Genomic DNA, 8,032 nt, shown 5'->3' on the forward strand with positions numbered 1-8,032 from the left:
GAATTTTAGAATTACGGAATTCTAAAATTAAATACTCGAAAATTATTGATTGAGAATTAATTATTATTTAAATAATGTGATTTTTTAAATTTGAATTTGAACACATCTAGATTTATCCATTTAAACTTATTTGATAAGTTGTTCAATTTAGAATTCAAATTAATTTAAGTTTGACTTAAATTGGAATTTGAATTTGAGTCAAAATTGGACTACAGGATAAAGGATGATTTTTCTCTTCCTTCCCTATCTGAATTGGCGCCACACACACAGGGTTAGGAAACCCTAATATGGCCGGCCACTTTGGAGATAAGGGGAAGGGATTTTCTGTTCAAAATTTAAAATTGGAGATAGGGATTTGATCCTGTTTTGAAGATTGACTTCTACTCTTTAAATATGAGAATGATAGAAAATTGTGGACACAATTTTTGAAGCATAATTTTAGCCTTAAGAGTTAGTGTGGCCGAAATTCATAGAGTAAAAAAAGAGAAGAAAATCTTTCTCCAAAAATTCCACATCGTGCATGCTTTGGTGTTTGTGGAAATTCGAGTGTTTAAGAAACCTGTTTTTGTCTCACGTGTGCCCACACACACGTCTACGTTGAATCTAGGAATCGACGTTGAAGACTTTGGAATTCTAAACACAAAGATTGGAGCAAGGACTGTTCGTGGTCAAAGAACTCAAGATATCATCCGAGTCGGCTTCTAGGTATTTTTTTTCCGGGATTGAGTTCTTGATGTAAATTAATGCGATTAATTTATTCATGCATAAATTAATATAATCTATAGAGTATCTCAAAAGTTTTATGAAAATTTTTGTTATACACGATCCGCCTCCCCGCCACGCTTCCGCACCCGAATTCGATTCGGGAACCAGCAGTATGCTCATGAATCCACCGAATTCCGCAAACTCAATAAGGACACCTAAAACAAGGATTGATGTGCAAAACAAATTTCCTAGACGTGTTTAGGTAAGGAAATCTGATTTAAGGTGTCATAGGACTTATCCTTCTTTAGAAGCATGTACTAATGGTTGTGTGTGTAGTAATGGTGGCTAGTCCAAGCATTTGACAGGTGATAATATCAAGTTTAAGAGAGTGTTACATTCAGAGGGAGTAAGACTCGTAGAGGACTCAGGGGAAGCAACAGCTTCTAAAAGGTTTTTCTATTAGTATTATTTTTTAACTTTGGCTGCCTTTTGTAAAAAAAGGGGAGAACTCTTAATTCAATTAACCCCCTTAGTTGGTTTTTTTATCTTTTATCTTGTAATAGGTTCTTTTTGTTAGTAATGTTAGTTTTGCCAAAAATAGCCAAAGGGGGAGATTGTTAGTGCATTTTTTGTGTTGGCTTATTTTTGACAAATTGGTTGTAAGATTGGTTGGCATTGTAAATTGGTAGTCCTTTTAAAGAAAGTTTAGTTGTCATGTTTATTAGCTGAAAATCAAGAGTGGACTTTCTGGAGTATTATGGTTGGCTCTTCTAAGGAAAGAACTGTGGGAAATATTGGGAATGATTGTCTTCTTACTATCATTAGGGCTGGTGACCTGATTTGTAGTGTTAATAGAGAAGATATTACCATGATTAGATGTGCTTACGTGGATGATTGAGGGGTGTGATTATGTGATGGTATATACAGTGGCATGAGGGTTTTGATGCTGTGAAGAACGAGAGGTGAAGAATATGTGCTGAATACAAAAACAGTTGTGTGTGTTCATATGAGTATGAGATTGTAATGTTAAGAGTCGCTTGATGTGTTGCGACGGATTGTGAGAACACTTTTGAATTGGTTCTTCGGGAGAAGATTTCTTCAGTTTCGGGAGGAAACCGTCAAGTCGAGTGGTGCTCGTTGATCAAGCTTTCTAAGGAGATTCTAGGCAACAGCGACATCGTCAAGGAGGGAGTCGTTGAGTGTGTAAGACCGTTCAGTCCTTTGTAATCTTTTGAACTTAGTGGATTGATCATTGTCTGGGCGTGGCCCCGCAGAGTTAGTGTGAGCACCGAATTGCGATATCATTTTTTTGGTGTCCTTTACATTTCTGCATTAGTTTCCTGCTTTACTGTTTTGCTGGTTTAATTTTAGATTTTCTGTCACAAAAAGTGTTACAGTAAAGTGTTGGAACACCACTTGTGACACCAGGATAAAAACGGACCTAACAATTGGTATCAGAGCGTCACTAACCGTTTGCTTGGTGAGATTTTGGGAGTTGGTCTGTTGTAATAGGGATGGATTTTCTGAAAGAATGTGGTTCGATTTCACGCCCTCATCTCCTCGATGGTTGCAATTATTCTTATTGGAAAGCTCGTATGAAGGCGTTCATCAAAGCACTTGATGAGAAAGCGTGGCGTGCTGTATTAATTGGTTGGACGCACCCCGTTACCAAAAATGAGGCTGAAGAAGAAGTTATGAAACCCGAAGAGAAATGATCGATTAAAGAAGATCGATTGGCGAATAGCAATTCAAGAGCACTTAATGCCATCTTCAACAGGGTGAACGCCAATCAATTCAAACTCATTTCTACATGTAAGTCGGCTAAGGAGGCTTAGGAAATTCTACAAACGGCGTATGAGGGCACGGCAGCCGTGAGACTATCAAAGCTTCAAATTCTCACTACTAGGTTTGAAAACTTACGCGTGCTTGAAGATGAAACAATTTCTGATTTCAATTCAAAATTGTGTGATATTGCTAATGAGGCATTTGCCCTTGGAGAGAAAACATCATAGGAGAAGCTTGTGAGGAAGGTCTTGAGGTCTCTTCCACGGAGGTTTGCTTATAAGGTGACAGTTATTGAGGAAGCCAAGGATATCCAAACAATGAAACTTGATGAGCTAATGGGTTCTTTGCGCACTTTTGAGATGAATTTGGATGAAAACAAGGAAGGAAAGAATGAGAAAAGTATTGCCTTTCAAGCCAAAGTTGATTATGATGATGAAGAAGACTTAGCCCAGTCCATAACAAAGTTGTCGAAGAAATTCAACAAGGTGATGAAGAAGGTCAATAGAAAGAATGAGAATTTAAGAAATGGCAATTCCAGCAACTTTCAGAAGAATAAAGCTGCAGCAAATAACATAGAGATGAAGACAAAAAATAGGGGTATTCAATGCCGAGAATGCGACGGATACGGCCACATTCAATCCGAGTGTGCCAACACCCTCAAGAAGAAGAAGAAGTCGTTTAATGCAACATGGATTGATGAAGACTCTGAAGGCAGTCAGGAGGATGAAGACCATGTGAGTAACTATGTTGCTTTCAATGTTTATACTGATCAAAGTGTCTCTGCAAACAGTGTTACAAAAAGTGTCACAGACAGTGTTGCAACACTGCCTGTAACAGATTCCGTGAACAGTGAAAACGGAGGAGATTTTTCAGATTCTGAAAGTAACAGTGATGGTGAGGAGTTGACTATTGATGCCATACAAGAATCCTATAAGACCATGTTCAGAAATGGGTTAAAGTGTGTGAAATGAATAAGTCTCTACGGGAGCGAGTTGGTGAGCTTGTTAAAGAGAATGATGTGCTCAAGAGGGCTGCCATTAACTATGAATTTCAAGCTACTAAAAATGAGAAAATGTTGCAGGACACAAGGGCTGAACTAGAGAGCACTCAGAAAAATTTGAAGGTGATGAATTCCGGCACCACCAAATTGGATCATATTCTCTCTATAGGAAAAGCAAGTTGTGATCGTCATGGACTTGGCTACACCGGTGAATGTTCAACGTCCAAGACAGTATTTGTGAAGGAGACACCCGCTCCTGAACCTCGGACAACCCTCAGTAAGAAGGTTATTATTCACCCCCTCGATGTAAAAGATTTGTTCCCATATGTCATTACTGCGGTTTAGCTGGCCATATAAGACCAAGATGCTAGAAGTATTTGAATGTTTTGAAGAGAGGTATGCTCATGAATCCACCAAATTCCGCAAACTCAAGAAGGACACCTAAAGCAAGGATTGATGTGCAAAACAAATTTTCTAGACGTGTTTGGGTAAGGAAATCTGATTTAAGGTGTCATAGGACTTATCCTTCTTTAGAAGCATGTACTAATGGTTGTGTGTGTAGTAATGGTGGTTGGTCCAAGCATTTGACAGGTGATAATATCAAGTTTAAGATAGTGTTACATTCAGGGGGAGTAAGACTCGTAGAGGACTCAGGAGAAGCAACAGCTTCTAAAAGGTTTTTCTATTAGTATTATTTTTTAACTTTGGTTGTCTTTTGTCAAAAAGGGGGAGAACTCTTAATTCAATTAACCCCCTTAGTTGGTTTTTTTATCTTTTATCTTGTAATAGGTTCTTTTTGTTAGTAATGTTAGTTTTGCCAAAAATAGCCAAAGGGGGAGGTTGTTAGTGCATTTTTTGTGTTGGCTTATTTTTGACAAATTGGTTGTAAGATTGGTTGGCATTGTAAATTGGTAGTCCTTTTAAAGAAAGTTTGGTTGTCATGTTTATTGGCTGAAAATCAAGAGTGGACTTTCTGGAGTATTATGGCTGGCTCTTCTAAGGAAAGAATTGTGGAAAATATTGGGAATGATTGTCTTCTTACTGTCATTGGGGCAGGTGACCTGATTCGTGGTGTTAATAGAGGAGATATGACCATGATTGGATGTGCTTATCGTGGATGATTAAGGGGTGTGATTCTGTGATGGTATATACAGTGGCATGAGGGTTTTGATGCTGTGAAGAACGAGAGGTGAAGAATATGTGCTGAATATAGAAAAAGCTGTGTGTGTTCATATGAGTATGAGATTGTAATGTTAAGAGTCGCTTGATGTGTTGTGACGGATTGTGAGAACACTTTTGAATTGGTTCTTCGGGAAAAGATTTCTTTGGTTTTGGGAGGAAACCGTCAAGTCGAGTGGTGCTCACTGATCAAGCTTTCTAAGGAGATTCTAGGCAACGGCGACATCGTCAAGGAGAGAGTCGTTGAGTGTGTAAGACCGTTCGGTCCTTTGTAATCTTTTGAACTTAATGGATTGATCATTGTCTGGGCGTGGCCCCGCAGAGTAGGTGTGAGCACCGAACTGCGATATCATTTTTTTGGTGTCCTTTACGTTTCTGCATTAGTTTCCTGCTTTACTGTTTTGCTGGTTTAATTTTAGATTTTCTGTCACAAAAAGTGTTACAGTAACGTGTTGCAACACCACTTGTGACACCAGGATAAAAACGGACCTAACATAACCCTTGTCAAAACAAGCATCAAGCCCAATAATCGGTCTACAGCCGGACATGAAGCCTTTCTTGTAAGCATCCAAGCAAATGTAGAATCTTTCAAACTTGGCGTACCCTTCAATCTCCGAGTTACCCTTTAAAATAACACTTGATCCAAGATTTGCAGCCCTGATCTCCTCACAATAGTCACGGAGCTTGTATTATTACTCTCTAACTGACCCTTCAATAATCTTTCTAGCAACCTCTCTAGCTCTGTAGAATTTCCAATTTGTGACATCCACTTGTACAACATCCATTACTGCTTATTTAAATCCCGCTACATTCCACTTAAGATTTCCTCTAAATTGGTTCAAAAAATTTTTACCGAGCCATTTGGCATTGAGATGTTGAGTTGTATAACTCAAACCCCAAGTATGTAAGTCATCATAAGTCCTAACATTGTATGATAAACCATCACCTGTAGCGGCAGCATACAAATTCTAAGGGCAACCAGTCTTACACTTTGCCCGAATCCTCTTCTTATCATTCTTGACCAATTTCACAACCTTATGATGTTTAATTGCATACTCCTTAATGGACAGCTTCAAAGATTCACCTGTAGGGAATACCAAATCAACATGAAACTCGGGGTTATGAATGTCTTCTTTAGGATTCATTCAAACTAGAGACTCACCCAATTTCCCACTCTCCAAAACCCCTTTCTATTCATTCCCAAAATTGATGAAGATGAACTGAATAAATGAAGAGTAAATTTTATTCAGCAAAAAATAAATAAATAAATGAAGAGTAATTTGTGGGTTAAACCAATTTCAGGACAATTTCATCTTTCCGTCGTAAACATGGGTCACGTGGGGTGTCATGTGCCTTCTCCTATTAATATTTGAACGGATTTTAATGGAAAGGTCTTAATTGCACCAGTTTAAAGAGGTTGGGGGTCATTTAACTAAAATTAAAAAAATAGAAACTAAACTGTCACCTACTAAAGAGGTTGAGGACCATCTGTGCCAATTACTCAACTAATAAAGAACATTTTTAAGAAATAATTAAGGGTTACAGGATTTGAAATTTGCTTAATTGGTAAAGCTCATACTCTTGTGTAAACTATAAATTATAAATAACTAAATTATAAGGTTAAAGTCATAGTCGTCATTCCACATATGCTGCTTGTCCAATGCTGATCATTCTTTTCTATTTTATTTTTTCTGTTGTAATTCTGATTTTGGCCTTTTAAGTTTTATAGTCAGAAACGCAACTTGTGGGTTTGATCATGGATAGTGACTAGATCAATCTCTTGGTTCAATTAAAACAAGTGACACAAATTAATGGGATGGCTCGTTCAAACAAACAAATATGTTTAAAATCACTCTTCTTTAATAAATAAATAAACAAATAAATAAATAAATACCCTCAAAAGAGAGGGGGCCTATTGTCGTTAAATATTATTTTCAAGAGTTTCTAATTAACTAACACACACACACATAAAGTCGTACATCAACCTCATCAACAACTGCTAGATAGTATTGTTCCTTTTACCAACCATGCATGGCATCTTTTAATTTAATAATTAAAAGTGTGTGAATTTCTTTTAGTTAGACCATGAAATCAAAATGCAGCATAAAGGGAAGTGGGAAAGGATAGAGATTTTGAATATAATCGGCCACATGAAATTTATTCTTAATTGTTTTTATTAATCCATGACTAATTGCTTGTTTTGTCAAAGCATCACTAAGAAGTATATGAAGCAACGTACGATTTTAACTCCTATGACTAGTTTTTTCTCAAAGGATGTTATATTGAGGCAAAACAGATGCCAACTGGTTCTTAAAGACCTGGAATCTTCTTCTATATACGTGTGTGTGTGTGTGTGTTTTCAAGGGTGATATTAATCCTTTTTTAAAATTTAGAGCATGTTGAACCAGTCTACATAGTTAAAGAACACTTATGTGTATTATAGTGTAGAGCTTAAATATTATGTCATGATGATTTATTTTCATAGGTAAAGAAATCCGCCAAATCAACCTTACACTTGTAGAATTCAATTGTCCTAGTGTGGCGGGTGGAATTATTGGAGTGGTTAGAGAAAACATAAAGACTTGTGAGGTTTTTCTTATAAATTTCTTCATCAAGAGGTCGTTCTTTTGCATTTTTGAGTTAGAGTGACTTGAGTGATGATCTTGAGTTGAGTTTGAGTTATAACTTGAGTTGAAGTTGTAACTTGAGTTTGTGTTTGGATTTGCATATTTGAGTTATGATTTGAATTGAAAATCTTTTTTAGTTTGTGTTTAGGTGGGTCAAAATTTAAATTTGTATTTAAATAGTATTTTACTAAAAACTCAATGGTAATGAAAAATTTTAATAGGGTATATGAGTGAGGTTTTATTCGTCTTTTCTTTGTGAATGCATAAAAAATCATCTTAATCATAATTGAAACGAAAAGGATATGACATTTTTAAGAATGAAAAAAATATTGTTCATTAACTTGAGTTCGAGTTTATGAACTCGAGTTGAAGGGGAAACATGAACTCGAGTTAATCCCAAACTCAAGTTTAAACACGAGTTCAAATTCAAGTTTTACAAAAGAATATAAACTTAAATAAAATTGTAACTCGAGTTTAAATTTTTTTAAAATTTTGTTGAAAAAAAAAAACCCCTAAAACAGTTGAATAAAAACGTAGATTATATGAGACGAATCTCTATAAATTCATGTGTAGTGCTGGAACTTCGGGTCGGCGGGCCGCCCGAAGCCTGAATTTTTTCGGGCTCGGGCGTCCGACCAAGCCCGAACTGCCCGACCCGAAAATTGGGTGTGCCCGAATTGCCCGACCCGAAGCCCGAATTTTTGAATTTTGCCCGAATTTTTCCCGCCTGCCCGAC

The sequence above is a fragment of the Morus notabilis genome, unplaced genomic scaffold, assembly GCF_000414095.1.
Source record: "Morus notabilis unplaced genomic scaffold, ASM41409v2 Scaffold1009, whole genome shotgun sequence".
Taxonomy (NCBI): Eukaryota; Viridiplantae; Streptophyta; class Magnoliopsida; order Rosales; family Moraceae; genus Morus; species Morus notabilis.